Source organism: Petaurus breviceps, unplaced genomic scaffold, assembly GCF_028583685.1.
Source record: "Petaurus breviceps papuanus isolate PSGF00001 unplaced genomic scaffold, PetGlider_PUasm1.0 38, whole genome shotgun sequence".
Taxonomy (NCBI): Eukaryota; Metazoa; Chordata; class Mammalia; order Diprotodontia; family Petauridae; genus Petaurus; species Petaurus breviceps.
Genome location: NW_027186304.1, coordinates 64,149,000 through 64,165,947, shown reverse-complemented (window position 1 = coordinate 64,165,947; position 16,948 = coordinate 64,149,000). Strand labels below are relative to the sequence as shown.

The 16,948-nt window shown below is 37.8% G+C and overlaps 1 pseudogene; it reads left to right on the top strand.

Annotated features, from left to right (window-relative positions):
- The first annotated feature begins 8,228 nt into the window (after positions 1-8,228).
- Positions 8,229-10,029, top strand: LOC138170258 (nucleolin pseudogene; annotated as a pseudogene).
- Positions 10,030-16,948: the final 6,919 nt, after the last annotated feature.

Sequence of the window (16,948 nt, the reverse complement as noted above, 5' to 3'; positions counted from 1 at the left end):
ATATTTAGTCTGGGAATAAACAGCATTCGATGGAAAACCAGGAAGGTTTTCATTACTTTTATTTTACATTAATTTTTTCCTGAATAAATGGGTAGGCTCTTCAAGACTACAGAGAATCAGACAAATACAAGCCCTTTTCCTGAGGTCGGAGTTGGGAGAGCTGGTTCAGGTTTTTGAAAGAATTCAATCAGACCTTCTTTTTAGCCAATGGGAGCTTTATTGACACAAAAGCATCCGTGCCTGAGATTGAGGAAGGAGTTAAACAAAGACATTGGTATAGGACAAGGACCAGACTTCTATATTCAGAAAGCTATACAACCTGTAGGATGATGATGTCATTTTTAGGGTTTTTAAAGGGGGTTGGAGATTTAGGGACTAGATAAATCTTGCAAGGTAAGGACACAGGATGAGACACAAGATAAGGGAAACAAGGGAATTTTTATGGCCCAGGATAGAGGGAGACAAGGAATTGTATGGTCCAGAATAAGGGGAAGTTTTGTGGTATTTCAAGATAAGGGGAGACTCTAAAGTGCCAAGGAATAAGCAACTCAATCCTTAGGGCACTCCTGTACTTTAGGGTGCCTTTAGAGGATAAACCAGGGAAAGGGCAACTCAACCTTTAGGGCACCTTTGTATCCAATCATTTCTATGCTGCTTCTATTTGAACTTCCTGCCTTGTTCCTCCCTTCAGAACTGGGATTGGTTCCAGCTCTCCTCAATTACAATCTTTCTGACCTGCCCACTAATACCTGCTACTCCATGTGTTCCCTCCTTGCAACATGAGCTGACATGAGTCCCATGATTTGATAATGATGCCCTAAATACTATTTGGGTTGTGTCAGCTCATATATATGAGGCTAGTTAAGCATGCGTGTTAATGAAAAGTTGGTGACCATCCTTTGACTAGGTACACAGTTTGAGTCAACTTAGCCCAGGCCTCTACCAGGAAGAAACTTACAAATTTCTTCCAGCTATCTGATTGTATAGGGTGGCTCTACCCTTTCTCCCCTCATCCTGATTTACACCTTCCTGCACATCCTGTGCGACATCTGTTTTTGGAAAATCCATTGTTCCTATAGAATCTGTAGAAACCAAACTGCTAGCATTTCTCACATATGGACACCATTATTATATCTTTAAGAGACTATTGACTCTTGGGATAGTTACAACTGAACTCATTCTAGGAGGAGACAGAGAGGTTTGCTCTTGTTTTTCAGGATACCATTAACTGATGACTGAGGAGAGAAAAAGACTACAAGAACTGATTTCCTGAAAGAACTGAGCTTAACCTTTATTCCTCCAGGAAACAGGAAGCATTTTTGAGAAGAGAATTGGTGTTCTGAAGGAACTGAATTTTGGTAATTTCCAGAACTAAGACATTAGAAATTTTAGTGGTGGTTAAGGGTAACCTTGAGTGTGATCTTTCTCAAATTGATACATTGGAAATAATATTCATCTTTGTTTTTCTTATTTTTCATCATTAATAAATGGTATAACTGAGTAACTTTGATAGGTATTTAAGTCTAGGAGATTAAAGGGTTTGCTATAGAGGGACATATGAATAAACACATCTAGGGAAAGATATTTCTCCAATTTATTCAATAAATATTATAGATAATTGATTACTAGTGAAAGAGACTGTTATAATTTTAGTAATTAAAGTATTAGTTATTAAAGAAGCTTTGCTCCTGACTTTCTGGACTTCTAAACCATGACTCAGATGCTAGACTATCCTGGAACTTCTTTCAGTGCCTAGGATCTCCTTGTTCTGTAATTAATATCCAACATTCTGTGGTCTTCACACCTTTGAATATCCCTCTATAAGGCCAGTCCTTTTCTTCTGGGGTCTCTATTTTGTAGAATGCTCCAGGTCAACACACCATTTCCTTCTCAGCTCTGCTCCTGACTTACAAACTTCAGAACTATGTTACCAAGGAGTTACCCACCTGGGCATCTTCAATCTGTCCCAAAGGACTCCCCCTCCCCTTTCCTGCCCCGCCATTGGGAGTGTGTTTCATCCTGTTGCCACCTCATAACCAGCCTTCACAGATGAGAAGATCTCAGATAGTGTATTGCTAGTGCCTTGGACCTTCCCTCTCTGCATGTCCCAGTGCAAAGAAGGAGTAACTTTCCTTAGATTTTCATGTCTTCAATTTTTTGTTGTATCTTTCTTTTGAGAGAAGAGGAAGAGAAAATTCAGTGAAGAACACGACTTCCTTTTCCTGTATTGCCAGTTTGACTTTCATCTCCAACTGTGCCCTTTGCCTATCTGATCTCCACACCTTGGAAGGAGGATGAGTTGTAAAGGGAGGTCTTCCATCATAAAATCAGACTGTATGCCTCCCATCTCATGTTGCATTTACTTTCAGCCCAATCTTCAACCTCTGACTGGTAGAGGAGTGGTGCCCTCCACTCAGTGATGAACATTCTCATAGCTGGTCATACCTTTCACTTTCCAGTGACTCTGAATAAATAAATTATCACTTAAACCCCACTCCTTATCTCTCCATCATCCAATTCCTCATTCTCATTCCCTTAAACTCTTTCACCTCCAAGTTTCAACCTAACTCCCCCGTGTCCTTCTACTGTGCTCTCTGGAATGCCTATTCCACAGGCAATAAGTTTCACTTTATCTTACATCTTTTTGTCTCCCATTTCTTTAATCTACTCATTCTTATTGAGGCAATCCTACTATACCTCCCTAATTAACTCACTCTGCCACTCCCCACAGCACTTGTTTCAAACCTTTTTATCCCTCTTCAAATTCCCCATGGTTCCCCCCTCTCCTAGTCTCTCAGATGAAAACTTTGTCTCATATTTTTAATTGGAAAAATTGAGGACATTTGCCTTGAGGTCCCTCTTCTTCCCCCTTCCTCATCTCTTTTCACTCAGTTTTCTTATTTGTAAAATGGTTTAACAATAATAGCTAGCGTTTTGATAGTGCTTTAAGGTTTGCAAAGCATTTTATAATAATTTTCTCATTTTGTCACCACAACAATCTTGGGAAGTAAGTGCTGTTATCTATATTAAGTATGTGATGCGGTCCCACATGTAGCCAAGGCTGCCATTGTGTAGCTTGAAGGGAGGCGGAATAGATAGCCTGTCCTCTAAGGGAGACTTTCACTCCTTCCAGGAGGGACCACTCTGCTCTCTTCAGAAAGAGGGAGTGCTAGGTTAGGATTATATTTATCTGCTCTCTTAGATATCTTAGTCTAGGAGATATGATCGGGTTGGACCTAACTTCTGATCACTGTGACATTATAGGAGTTTAAAGAGTATCCCACACTTAACAGCCAAGGCTTGACTGCCTTCTCATCAAACATCAGTTCCATAATGAACACACATAGTTAATAGCAAAGAAACCCACCTATCTAAATGATAATTAAAACAGAAATCACAGAAAGTATGTTCATTATTGTTGTTCATTTTTATCCGACTCTTATGACTCCATTTGGTGTTTTCTTGGTAAAGATAATGGAATGGTGTGCCATTTCTTTCTCCAGATCATTTGACAGACGAAGAAATGGAGCAGAGTTAAATGACTTGTCCAGGGTCACACAGCTAGTGAGTGTCTGAGCCTGGGTTTGAATGACTGATTATACAGATGAAGAAACTGAATCACTGGGAGGTTGAGTGACAGGGTCATATCAAGTTAGTGTTTGAGATAGGAAATGAACTTAGCTTCTCCTGACCGATACTCCTCTACATAGTTGTAGAGCATTGATCAGAGTTTTTTAGTCTTTCAAAGTTTTTTTCCCCTCCTTTATAATACATTACTGTTTACTTGGCCATGCCCCAAGGATATCTATAAATTATCAAGTGATTTGAGAAAGGACTGATTTATAGTAATTGGAATATGTAACTTTCTATAATACCCATAGGAGGGAGTCATAGGAGACAAGTCTTCTTCTCTGCTTGCCCTCCTCTTTTGACTGAAGGAGAACCATGCAAGCTTTAAAGGTTCTGAAGGATGTTGACCTCTCATCTTCCCATCATTGTCATAGTATCATCACCCAGGACAGCTGAGGCTCACATCTTCCCATATGTGTCCAAGCTGCATTCCTGGATTCCCTGACTAGTGTCTGTACCAGAAGCCAAACATAGATGGAACTCATGGCTCTGCTGGGAGACCAGCAAGCACCCCACAAATGGAAAAGAAATACTTTCAACAACCAGTAGAGATGAATTACCTACCCTTTTACCACATGTACACTCTCTAAGATTTAGTACACTTTCTTTTGGACTTTGTATATACTTGTGGAAAAGTGTCATAGATTTGGATGAGGGCATGCTTTATACCAAATTTTCTTATCATACCATCTTAGTAAATCTAAGTTTTTCAGAACTACTTAAGGCAGGCTGACTAAATTAATTGTCACCTGATCATCTTGATTGGAAATCTGGGGTCTCTAGCCAATGGCATTTGGGAATTACCCTTTGACTCCTCAGTTATACTGCTGGAACCATGAGGGACAGATGTAACCTTTTTTTTGGGGGATCTGAGACTAATCTGTGAGAGTGGGAGTTGGGATAAGAAGCACCAGAGCTTAGCTTTGCTATATACTTTAACTTCCTTTAACCATGTCTTATGGTCTAATAATATTCCATTACATTCACACAGCACAATTTGCTTATCCATTTTCTAATTAATCCCGACTTTTGTTTCTATTTCTTTAGTACTACAAAAGGAGAAGCTATAAATATTTTTGTATATTGGAATCTTTCCCCTTTTGCTTTGATCTCTCTGGGGGCACTGACATAGTACTGGTATCACTAGGAAAAAAGGGGTTTGGGGCATAGCTATAAATTACTTTCCAGAATGACTGCAACAATACACAGCTCTATTCACAGTGCATTAATGTAGCTGTCTTCCCTCAGTCCCTCCAAAACTACTCATTTTCCCTTTTGTCATCTTTTTCAATTTGTTAGATGTGAGGTAGAATCTCAGAGATTTTTAATGTGCATTCTTCTAATTATTAATGAGTTGGAATATTTTTATATGACTGATGATAGCTTAGCTCTTTTCTGTTTTTTTAAACTGTCCTTTCATATTTTTTTGACCAGTGGGAATGACTGTCATTCTTATAAATTTGAATTGGTTCCTTATATATCATAGAAATGAAAGTTTTATTAGAAAAACTCACTAGATTGATCCCTTGCCCCCCCCATTATATATCTCCCTTCAGTTTTCAATAGAATTGGTTTGTTTGTTCTAAACCTTTTTGATTTGGGGTAATCAAAATTGTCTATTCAGTCTTCAGTGATCCTCTATATCCCTTGCTTGCCTGGTCATGAACTCTTTCCCTTGTCACAGTTGCAAAATAATTTTCTCCCTAGTTTCTCTAATTTGTGTGATGTGACATACATATGTGTGTATGTATATATCATGTATCTATTATGCTTATTCTCTAAATTTTTTCTTCTTGTCATTATTATAACTAGCATTTCTAGCATAATGTTAAATAAGGCAATAGTGGACATCCTTACTTTACCCCTCATCATATTGGAAAGGCCTCTAGTTCATTTCCTTTATATGATGTCTCTTGGTTTTAGACAGATTCTGCTTACTATATTGAGGAGAGATCCATTTTTCCTTTGCTTTTTAGCACTTAAAAGAATCACAAAAGGAGTATCATATGTTAATAACTTTTTCTGCATCTATTGATGTGATTTTTAAATTGTTTTGATAATTAATATTGTCTGTTATGCTTATAGTTCTCCTGATATTTGAACAATTTTGAATTCTTAGTATAAATCTGACCCTGTAATAATGCATACTCTTTTGGTGTGTTGTGGAGGCCTCTTTTTAACTTAAATACTTCACATATATTTAAATTACTCAAAATATCTAAAGTATTTTACTTAAAATTTTAGTGACAATTTTCATTAGGGATATTATTCTGTATTTTCTTTCATTTATCTATGTTGTTTAGTTATCTGACCATACTTTTACCATACAAGGAATGTGACAGGATCCCTACTTTTCTTATTTTTGCAAACTTGGAATTAATTGTACTTTGAATATTAAAAAGAATTCACTTGTAAACCTCTTTGATCTTGAGATTTTTTCCTTTGGGAATTCATTACAATTTGCTTGATTTCTCTCTGTGAATTTGGTTTATTTAAAGTTTCTATTTATTGTTCTGATAATATAGGTATGTTATATTTTTGTAAATATTAATTTAATTTAAATTGTCCATTTTGTTGGCTAATAATTGGGCAAAATAGTTTCCAATAACTTTACTTATTTCTGTCAATATGTTGTAATTTCTCCTTTAAATTTTTTTCTGCTAGTAGTTTTAATCCCCTATTTTCCTAATAAAACTATCTAATGTTTTATTTATTTTATCAATATCCTCAAAGTAGCTTCAAGTTTTATTCATCAATTCAGTTTTTCTTTCATTTCTGTTAATCCCTTTTTTGATTTTGAAGATTTCTATTTTGATTTAATTGGGGTTGTTTAATTCCTCTATTTTTCTGTTTTTTAAAATTACTCACCCAAATTAATTATGCTATGTTTTCCTACTTTTTGTTGGTGAAAGTGTATAGAAATAGATATTTTTCTTTCAGAACTTCTTTGGCTATATTTCAAAAGTTTTCGTATGTTCTCTTATCACATCATTTTGTTTGACAAAGTTTTGTATTGTTTCTATGGTTTGTTTTTTGACCAATTAATTTTTTAAGATTAAGTTAGTCATTGATTTTTAATTCTTTATTCAAAGACCTTTAGTTGAATATTATTTTATAGCGTTGTGATTGGTAAAGAGTATATTTAATATTTCTGCTTTTATGTATGGGTCTGTAATGTTTTTATGCACCAATATATGGTCAGTTTTTACAAGGGGGCTATGAACAACTAAGAAATATGTATATGCCTTTCTATTACCATTTTTTATTCTCAAGAGAACTATCATAGAATTTTAAAAAATTATTCAAGTCTTTATTCTTTTTTTGGGGGGGTTGGATTTGTCTCTATCTGAGAGGAGTACTTTGAGATTCTCAAACTATTTTTACTATTTATTCCTATAAATCAATTAATATTTCCTTTATATTCTGTGATTTTCTGGGTGGACCCCTTCTTTAATGCCTGTAGGCTTCTGACCATGTCTTATGTTGCCTTAGGTAGGGAAAATTTGGTTATTACATTTTCTCCCATTGGTTCTCTTGATCATTTCTCAATTTGGTGCTTTTAATTTTTATCCTTGCTTAAGCAATTGTGAAGGAGTTGGGTTGCTATATTTTCACTCACACTGCCATCTCTAGAAGCATCCTTAAATGGTTTTTCTAGAAAGAAAAAAAAACTTAAATAATTGAAAGGATATTCCTTGGTTGTGGTTTTGTCACACTGATAGATGTAAATATAAAAATACTATCTAACTTAATTTACAAATTTAGTACTCTACCAAACTATCAAGGAGATACTTTATAAAACTAGACACAAGAAGAATAAAATTCACTCAGAGGAAGAGAAGATCTAAGAATATAAAGAGAAATAATTTTAAAAAGTAAAAATGAAGGGGGAATAATACTTCCACACTTTACCTTACATTGTAAAATAGTAATCATTGAAATTATTTGGTATTTATTAAAAAATAAGAAAAGTAGATCAGTGGAACAGATTAGAAAAGCCAGAGGATTAATTTAACTTATTAACTCAGTGTTTGATAAACCCAAAACATAAATTACTCAGGGGAAAGATTCCATTTTTGATGATGGTTGCTGGAGAAAATAATTTGGCCAAAAAATAGCTTTAGAACAGCATTTTATACCACTAAAATTTAGACCAAAATTATGTACCACTATGTCATATATGTGTGTGTGTGTGCACATACACACACTTGACTAACATAAAAGGTCACAATTTTTTTTAATTAGAGAAAAATGGAGATAATAATAGCATCTACTTCCTTGAATTTTTGTGAGGATCAAATAAGAAAACTGTAAAATGCTTTGTAAACCTTTAAGTGCTATATTACTGCTATTGGTATTATTATTATTCAGCTAAGAAGAGAAATTGTCAATTACATCAAATATCTTTGATGAGGTTTCAATATTCAGGATAAAGAGGTGATTAATAAAAAAATATGTGGTCGAGTCTTTCATCTCAGTTTCTGTCAATGAATGGCTGTTTGGAATGGACTCCTCTTCCAATCTCCTTTACCACTGAAGTTGCCATGGCCTCTGCCCATGAATCTGCATCCTTGACCCTCTAGGTATGCACTGGCACCATGATAAAGTCTGGGAAAACTGCTAAAAGTCAAGGTGAGGCAAAGAAAATGGGTCCTACCCCACAGAAGAAAGAATATAGTGAGAATGAGGACAATTCAGAAGATGTAGAAAAAACAGTTGAGAATAAGTTGTGGTCCCTCAGAAGAAGGGCAAGAAGACTGTGGCTATACCAGCAAAAAAGTTACTACCAACTAAAAAAAGTCATTGTTGCCACCACACCTGCCAAGAAAGCAGCCATGACTTCTGGTAAGAAAGCCACAGTGACCCTGGACGAGAAAGTGACTACTGCAGCCAAAGTTGTCTTTACACCAGGAAAGGAGGGAGCCACTTCAGCTAAAGCATAAGCTTCCTTCACCCTGCTCCCAACCAAAGGAGCAAAAAAATGGGAAGAATGCCAAGAAAGAGTACAGGAAATCTGAAGAAGACAGTGAAAATGAGAAAGATGAAGAATTTTAGCCACCAAAATCACAAAAATGGGAGCGACTTCAACCAAACAAGACTCTGAGCATGAGGAGGAAGAGGATGAGAAGGAAGATGGTAGTGCTGAAGATGAGGATGACTCCAAAGAGGCAGCTGTGGATACCATATCTGCCAAACAGAAAATTACTTCTGTGAAAGCTGACCTTGGGAAACCTGGGAAAGCTAAGAATTATGAGGAGGAGGAGGAGAAGAAGGAGGAAAAAAATGAAGAGGAGGAGGAAGTGCCCTTCAAAGAAACACCAGGAAAGAGGAAAAAGGAAATAGGTACACAGAAAGTCCAGGAAACCAAGAAACAGAAATTGAAAGCTGAAGTGTCTACAAATTTCAATCTCTTTTCTAGTAACCTGAACTTCAACAAAACTGCTTCTGAGCTAAAAAACTGGGACCACACACTTCTTTGCAAGAAAAGGACCATGTCACGTGGACATCTGCATTGGTACCTCTAGGAAGTTTGACTACATGGAATTCTAATCTGCTGAAGACATGCAAAAGGCTCTGAAGCTCAGCAGCTCCAAAGCGCTTGGTTCTGAAATGAAATTGGAAGAAGCAAAAGAAAACAAGAAAGACTGAGACACAAGGATACTCTTCACCAAAAATCTGCCATATAAAGTAACCCAGGAGGAGCTCAAGGAAGTGTGTGAAGACGCTGTTTAGGCCATACTGCTCTCTAACCAAAGGGACACCCAAAGGAATTGCCTATGTTGAATTTGAGACAGAAGCAGATGTTGATAAGGCCTTGGAAGAAAAACAGGATCAAGATTGATTCTTGGGTGCTCATTCTGGACTACAAGGGGAGAAAAGTCAAGGATAAGAGAATTCAAGAGGTAGGAAGAATAATTCCTCGGGGGGGGGGGGGCAACAGCAAGATAGTATACTCAAAGACACTAGTATTAAATAACCTTGTATATAGTGCCACTGATAAAGTCTTCAGGTAGTGTTTGAGAAGGAGACAACCATCAGCTTGCTCCAGAATAACCAAGACCTTCTTAAAAAGGATGCATTCATTGAATTTGCCCCCATAGAAGGTGCAAAAGAAGCTCTGAATTTTTGTAACAACATAGAAATTGAAGACATTGCCATCTGACCAGAGTTGTAGGGATGGAAGGGACAATGCAACACCAAGGAGCCAGTTCTACAAAACTGTTCACAAAAAGTCTGTTGAAGCCATGGTAGAACAAACATTGAAAGATCCATTTCATTGGTTTTGTGGACTTCAATTCAGAAGATGCTGAAGCTCTGAAAGAGGTCATGGAAGACAGGGAGATTGGTAGAAACCAAGGAATTCTGGACTAGGCCAAACCCAGTGGCTTTGGAGGCTGAGGTGTTTGAGGAGGCTGTTGTGGCCAAAGGGGAGCTAGAGGAGGCCGAGGGGGTTTTGGTAGCAGAGACTGAGGGAACTTTGTAGGTCTGAGTGCTTCTTGAGGAGACCAAGGAGGAGGAGACAATAAGGCACAAGGAAAGAAGGGTGAATGGCTACTCTCCATTCATTTTTTCCCTGCTATTTGAATGGACTCTGGGCATTTGATCCTGTCGGCTGATCATTGACAGAACCTTCTGAGGATATCCCAAGAAAAACACACAGTTGAGAGGCTGTCTTAGAAAAACCTGGATGACACTTTAAGGGAGAGAGCATGTTGGTCTTAACTGGATGGATGTTCCATATAAACTTTTTACAGAGATAGGTGATAGACATGTGAGTTAACCGTTTTTGTCTGTGAGTTGTTTTGAGTTTATAATGTTATACCCCATGTACAAAACCATCTTTTCCTACAAAAAATGTGTGTGTGTGTCTGTGTGTGTATGTGTGGTTAAGGGCAGTGAGCAGATGGTTCTAAAAAAGATTTAAAATACTTAACAACCATATGAAAAATCACTTCAAATCACAATTAATAAGAGAAATCAAAACCATTCTGAGAGTTTCCCTCATATCCATAAAATTGGCTACTCTCTTTCAGGATCTTACAATAATGAGTTGCCACTTACTTCTCAGCTTCATCTCTGCATGGGTGGTCCCACCTCTGTCACCTTATCAATGACTTGGATAATAAAGGCATTGAGGGCATGCTTATCCAGTTTGTGTCATCATCAGATGAATGAAGCTGAGAGCAGCAGTGAACATGCTGGATGATAAAATAGGGATCAGAAAAGATCTTGATAGACTAAAGCGCTGGATTGAGTCAAATAAAGGGGAATTAATAGAGATAAATATAACATCTTAAGCTCTGGTACAAGAAATCAACCTCACAAATACAAGATGTATGAGGCATCGTTAGATAGATGTTCTGAAAAAGGTCTAGGGATTCCAGTGGTCTGCAAGCTCATGGGATCTGGCATTGCTTTCTACCACAGGACTTTTCCAGAGGAAGAAATGGAACTGGAGTATAAAAGGGGTGATCAACAATGATTTGCACATAGTAGGTACAGAGTAAATGTTAATTTATTGAATTGAATTGAATTGTGAAAGAGAAGGGGGAGCTAGCATGAGACTCCTTTCTATTTTTTCTACCCTGAAATCCTAAAGTCTAAGGAAAGTATCTAAAGATTCTAGGACAGAGGTTCTTAACCTATGAACTTTTATTTTTAATTACTGTATTTCAGAGTAATTGGTTTCCTTTTTAGTCCTATGGATTGTATTTTATGCATTTAAAAACATTATTCTGAGAAGAGACCCATAGACTGCTAGAAAGGTTCATGACAAAAAAAAAAGGGTTGAGGGTAGATAATTGATCAAGCAGGTAAGTAATTCCTTGATGGAGGTAGCAAAAGCTACACATTTACAGCATCTGAGACTGTATGCTTTGTAATTGGTGTAATTGGGAATCTAGACACCTGAGGCATTTAGGCAGTTAGTTGCCATAGTGCCCAGAACTTGAGTCAGGAAGACCTGGTTTCGAATCCTGCTTCAGAAACTTCCTATGTGACCTTGGGCCACTCACCTCAATTTCCTAATCTATAAAATGGGGATAATAATAGCACTTATTTTACAAGGTTGTTATAATCAAATGAAATTTATATCTATATATTTTTATCTATACATAAAATATGCATATGGTATATTGCAAAACCTTAAAGTGCTAAATAAATGTTATTCATATTATTATTATGGCAGGAGATAGACCTTTGGAGAGGTGGGAATGGAAATGCAAATAAAAACCATTGATTAAATTCTTACTGAAACTTGAGACGCTAATAGAAAGCCAAGAATTCCCTATTCTCAAGGAGCTCACATTCTAGCTGGAGGCGACAGCACATACAGAAGAGCTCATGTTTATGTCCATTTCATGGGAGATGGAAAGGATAAGTGGTGCTTAGCCAGGGAAAGTAGAAGGGCAGATGGCAAGGCCCAGAGGATTTAGAGGAGCAATGGCAGCACACGTGTCAAGAGGGTAATGGGTCCAAAGGTTAGAATGGAGTGGATCATTGAGATATCTCTGGCAGAAGCGGAGACCTGGGGGCTAGCATCCTGCAGGGACTGTGCATCCTCTGCTTGAGGGGATCTACATAATGGGGCAACATTTAGTTAGGGAAGGGAGAAGTCTGGGCTTCTCAGTGGTGGCACGTGCTTCTGCTCTCTCTTCCTGTTTGTTGCCCATTGGTAGGTTCACATTGAGCAAAGGAGGGAGAAAGTTGAGGTTACTGCCATGGAGGCAAGTGAAGGTGATTACTCCCAGAAATTGGTTAATGATTGGGGGCTCTGGAGGGGGCAGTCCCTGGTAGGTGAAATTTCTATTTTGGTACCGTTGCTTCCTTGCCTCTTTTATGATTTCTCTTGTCCTATCAGGTATTTAGCACTATCCCCCAGCCAAACTCCCCAACACTGCTAAAACTCTGCCCAACACTGCTAAAACTCTGCCCAACACCTCCCACCACAGTGTCCCATCCTGGGCCTCTCTTCTCCATAGTGGACCATCCTGGGCCTCTCTTCTTCTCTCTGGAACAGGCAGCACACCCTGTTCCAGAACTTTCCTTAAGGCCTTGTTAGGTAAATGGTTGACAAAAGCAGTGGAACTAATTCAAGCTAGGATGTTAATGCTTAATCGATTACCCTTCACAAATAACATTTGCGATTTAGCAGAGACCTTCCTTGGTGAAAACAGAAGAGTGAGAATTGAAGGAAGGCTCAGCAGGTAATTTGGTCCAGGGTGAATGGAAGTCTTCCCATAAGCCTCAGATCAGACAAACCACACAGACATCTGCTGCTCTTCATACAGTACAGCCATAGGTTAGTAGTGTTTGCGTTCTCCTTGCATAGGAAGTGAATAGGGAGAGGAGCAACATGATCAGAGGGTGTAACATCTGGTTAAGGAGCAGCCCAATCGTCTCCAACAATGTCAGGGAGAAAGAAGGGATCTGACAGATTACCTAGTACAACTTTCATTTTTCCTACAAGGATATTGAGGCTCATGGAGATTAAATGACTTATCCATGATCACACCACCAATGGCAAAGCCAGGACAAGGTCCATGATCAGCCTCCTGATTCACCTCTCTAAAGAGACTGACCAAAGGCTTTTAATCATAGAAAGAAAAACTTGGAATACCCCTACTTTTTCCCCTTCCCCCACCTTCAAAAAACTCCCCAAAACCCAGAGAGCTCAAAAAAGTCACCGGACCATTTAGACCCTGCTAGCACTTGTTGATTCAGCCTCCAATAAGTAACCTATAAAACACTGAAAATTGAAAATAAGTTTTAAATATTCTAATTATAAATTAGAATAAAATTATAAGAGAAAATCATGTATTTTATATTAACCACGCCCATCTTTTCCATTGCTTTTTATTTTTTCCAATGATAGACTATCCCAAACCATCTGGAGAGAGCTGGAGTTTGGTTGGCTTCATTTCCATTCAGCACTAATAACACTTTGGGCAGTGAGGAGGAGAGTATGGAAATAGCCCCTGGAGAAACAGTTTTCATATCGAAGGAGCACAGGTTCTTGAGATAATGTTATATTTATCTCTGGAATGACAGAATGGGAGTCTACAAGTGAGTTCCACAGAGAATTTAGTTTGGGAGTGAGATTTCCCAGTCGAGTACTCACTTTCCAGCATAAATTTCAGTGACATTTTAAATCCTCTAAGAGGAACCAGATACCTTCTAAATAAAAATTGATGAGTGAGAGAGAGCTAGAGCACATCTTTATCTTCCCATAGCCTAATGTGAATGGGAAAATTACAGTCTCTGCTGTGTCATGCCACACTTATTATTTGGGCTATCCATCTAGATCGTGGAAATTGCTTCTGTGTTATGGAAGTGCTATTTCACAGGTATTAAAACTTTAAGCAAATACTCGTACCTCCCATTTATATGAACTAAGTTTTTGCTTCTCTTTTCTCTAATAACCTTCAAATACTGTCCCTGAAAAAGGAAAAGCTCTATGGCCAGAGTACTTATAATGTCTCTTTTTCAGGCTGTTTTACTTTTTTATCTGATTAACTGTCTTAGAGTCAACGTATTGTAATGCTGCTGCTAATAATTACAGAGTTCTTGCTTTGCAATGCACTTTATATACAGGGTGACCCCAAACACCTAGTGTTATTTTTTTTTTTAAAGAAATCTTACTCCTTATAGTCACTTTTTTTTGGTTAAAGTTACCTTTTTTTTTTTTTTTTAAGCAATCAGGGTTAAGTAACTTGCTCAAGGTTACACGGCCAGTTATTTCTGGGTGGGTGCTGAGTGTCTGAGCCCGGGATTTGATCTCCAGGTCCTCTCAACACTGGAGCTGGTGCTCTTACTTGCTGTGCTACCTGGCCGCCCCTAAAGTTACCTTTTTTTAAAAAAAAAATTTTATTTTTGGAGGGGTGAAGGCAATTGGGGTAAAGTTACTTGCCCAAGGTCACACAGTTAAGTGTCAAGTGTCTGAGGCTGGATTTGAGCTCAGGTCCTCCTGACTCCAGGGTCCATGCTCTATTCACTGCACCATCTAGCTGCCCCCACCTAGTGTTATTTTAAGTTTTAATAACTATGAACACTTTGGGATATTAAACCTTAAAACTTCACCAAGACTTTGTGGAACCATGTATATATTATTTGATGCTGACCTGCAAGGCAGGTGCTATTTTTAGCCTCATTTTACAAATGAAGATCCTGAGACTGAGGGAGGCTAAGTAATTCAGTCAAAGTGACACCGATAGTAAGTGTGTGAGGCAAGATTGGAATTCAAATCTTCCTGATTCCAGGGCCTGATTTCTATGTCAAATGTTGGAAACAAACACTACACCCAGAGTCAGAACACCTGGGTTTGAGTTCCAGCTCTGACACTTAATTGATGTGTGTGTCAAGGCAGCTAACGTCACTCCTCTGCCCCTCAGTTTCCTCACTGGTAAGGAGGATACCAATGAGGTTCTACTACCTACCACATGGGGTTATTGTGAGGAAAGGCCTTTGTAAAGCATTATGTAAATGTGAGTAATTATCCCTGCAGGATTCTTCTTCCCTTTTCCTGTGCCCTTTCCCAAAGCTTTCCAGTTGTGGATCATGAATTGGTCCTGGCATCCTGCATTCCTACTTGGGCACTCTTGATATCTGACCTGTTTGAGGTAGTCATCAGGAAGACTTTCAATTTTTATACTTGTCTTTTCTCTTTCCTTCTATGTGCCAGCCAGTACTTCTAACCTTCCACCATTCTTGAAGCATGTGTTTCTTCTCTTCTCCATTTCATGTGGGCTACGTGTAATGTCAATGCAATATTTACAGCGCCCACTGTCAGGATAAAGACCGTGACTGTAAGTATCATATGATGTTCAATCACAAAATATGCCAAACTCTCCAGATAAAGGATAGAACTGAAGGATTTAATTAGACACCAGAAAACTGAATCCCAAAGCCAGTAAGCTGATTCCATTATAGTACCAAAGATATATTCAGAAGCCATAATAACACTGAGAGCCATGCCATCCTTTAGCCTTGCCACAAACCAATACAAGATCAATATTTACTCACAAACCTCTTTATCTCTTTAATGAGCATCTTCCCTCTCCCCCAACGTCTGGCTACCTCTGAACCAGCATCCTGTGGGCTCTGCTGCACCCTTCAGCAAATTCCCTCCATCGCAGGCTCCATGTGATTACATTCAGCCTATCAGGGGGCAGGGTTTACTTCACAGCAGGGGAGGTCTTCAAATTTCTCCCTAGGTTTATTAAAGGGCAGGGAAGATCTTCATATTCCCATTCCCATTACATATGCCTCCATAGAAAATGTAGGGTAGAGGAAGCCTAGCTTAATGATGACTCTTCAAAATAGCGCTCATAGATTTGCCCTCAAAAAGTGTCCTTTCATGTTATAATTTTAAGAATTTTACTTGCACTGTTGATAAGCATATATATGAAAGATTTGTGAGCTCATGAACATAATGAACTCTCTCCATGGAAGTCCCTCTACCACTGTAGATAGTAACTCTTCTGTGACTTAGATTAGAGGACTTGCTTAATGTTACAGATGTAGTAAGTCAAGAGGGGCCATTTCAACCAAGGTCTTCCTGACTCTAAGCCTTGTACTTTATCCACATTGCCATTCTTCATGATTTATATTGTGTTAGTAATAATAGCTTACAGTTATAGTCATAAGATTTTAATTTTTGTTATTTACATTAATATGTAATGGGTTTATTATTGGAATAATAAATATTTTAAAGTTATCACTTATTAGTATTAACTGAATTAGAAACTGAAACCAATAACTTAACAAAAATATTTATTAATTCATTTTAAATATTAATGTAAATAACACGTCAGCAAAAAATACCTATTTTGCAAAATTAAAAAAAATAGTGATGAATACCATTGTTTTACTCGTTTTTGTAAATCTCTTTAATGTCTGGCTTAACAGAAGACAGTTAGATTCTCATATCTGCTCCTGCCTTTATTCTGTTGTGATATATTGAAATATATGAAGAAAATCCAGCCTCACACCATTATATAGTTGGAAAAGGGAGAGGTATTTTAAGAGGCAAAAAATATCTTAGTTTTATTATGAAAATAGTTTTGATCTTGAGTATCCTTTGAAAAGGTCTTGGGGACACCCAGGGATTTGCAAACTACACTTTGAAAAGTGCTGCCCTCATAGAATGTGGACTCCTTGAAGGCAGGGATTATATTGTTTCTACCTTTGTATCCCTAGCACCTAGAACAGTATTCGGGCCATAGTAGATTCAATAAATGCTTGTTGAAAAGTGAAGTATTGGAGCTGGGAATACAATCCATTCATGTCTTTTGATTCCCAATTCAGGCACCCATCCTGG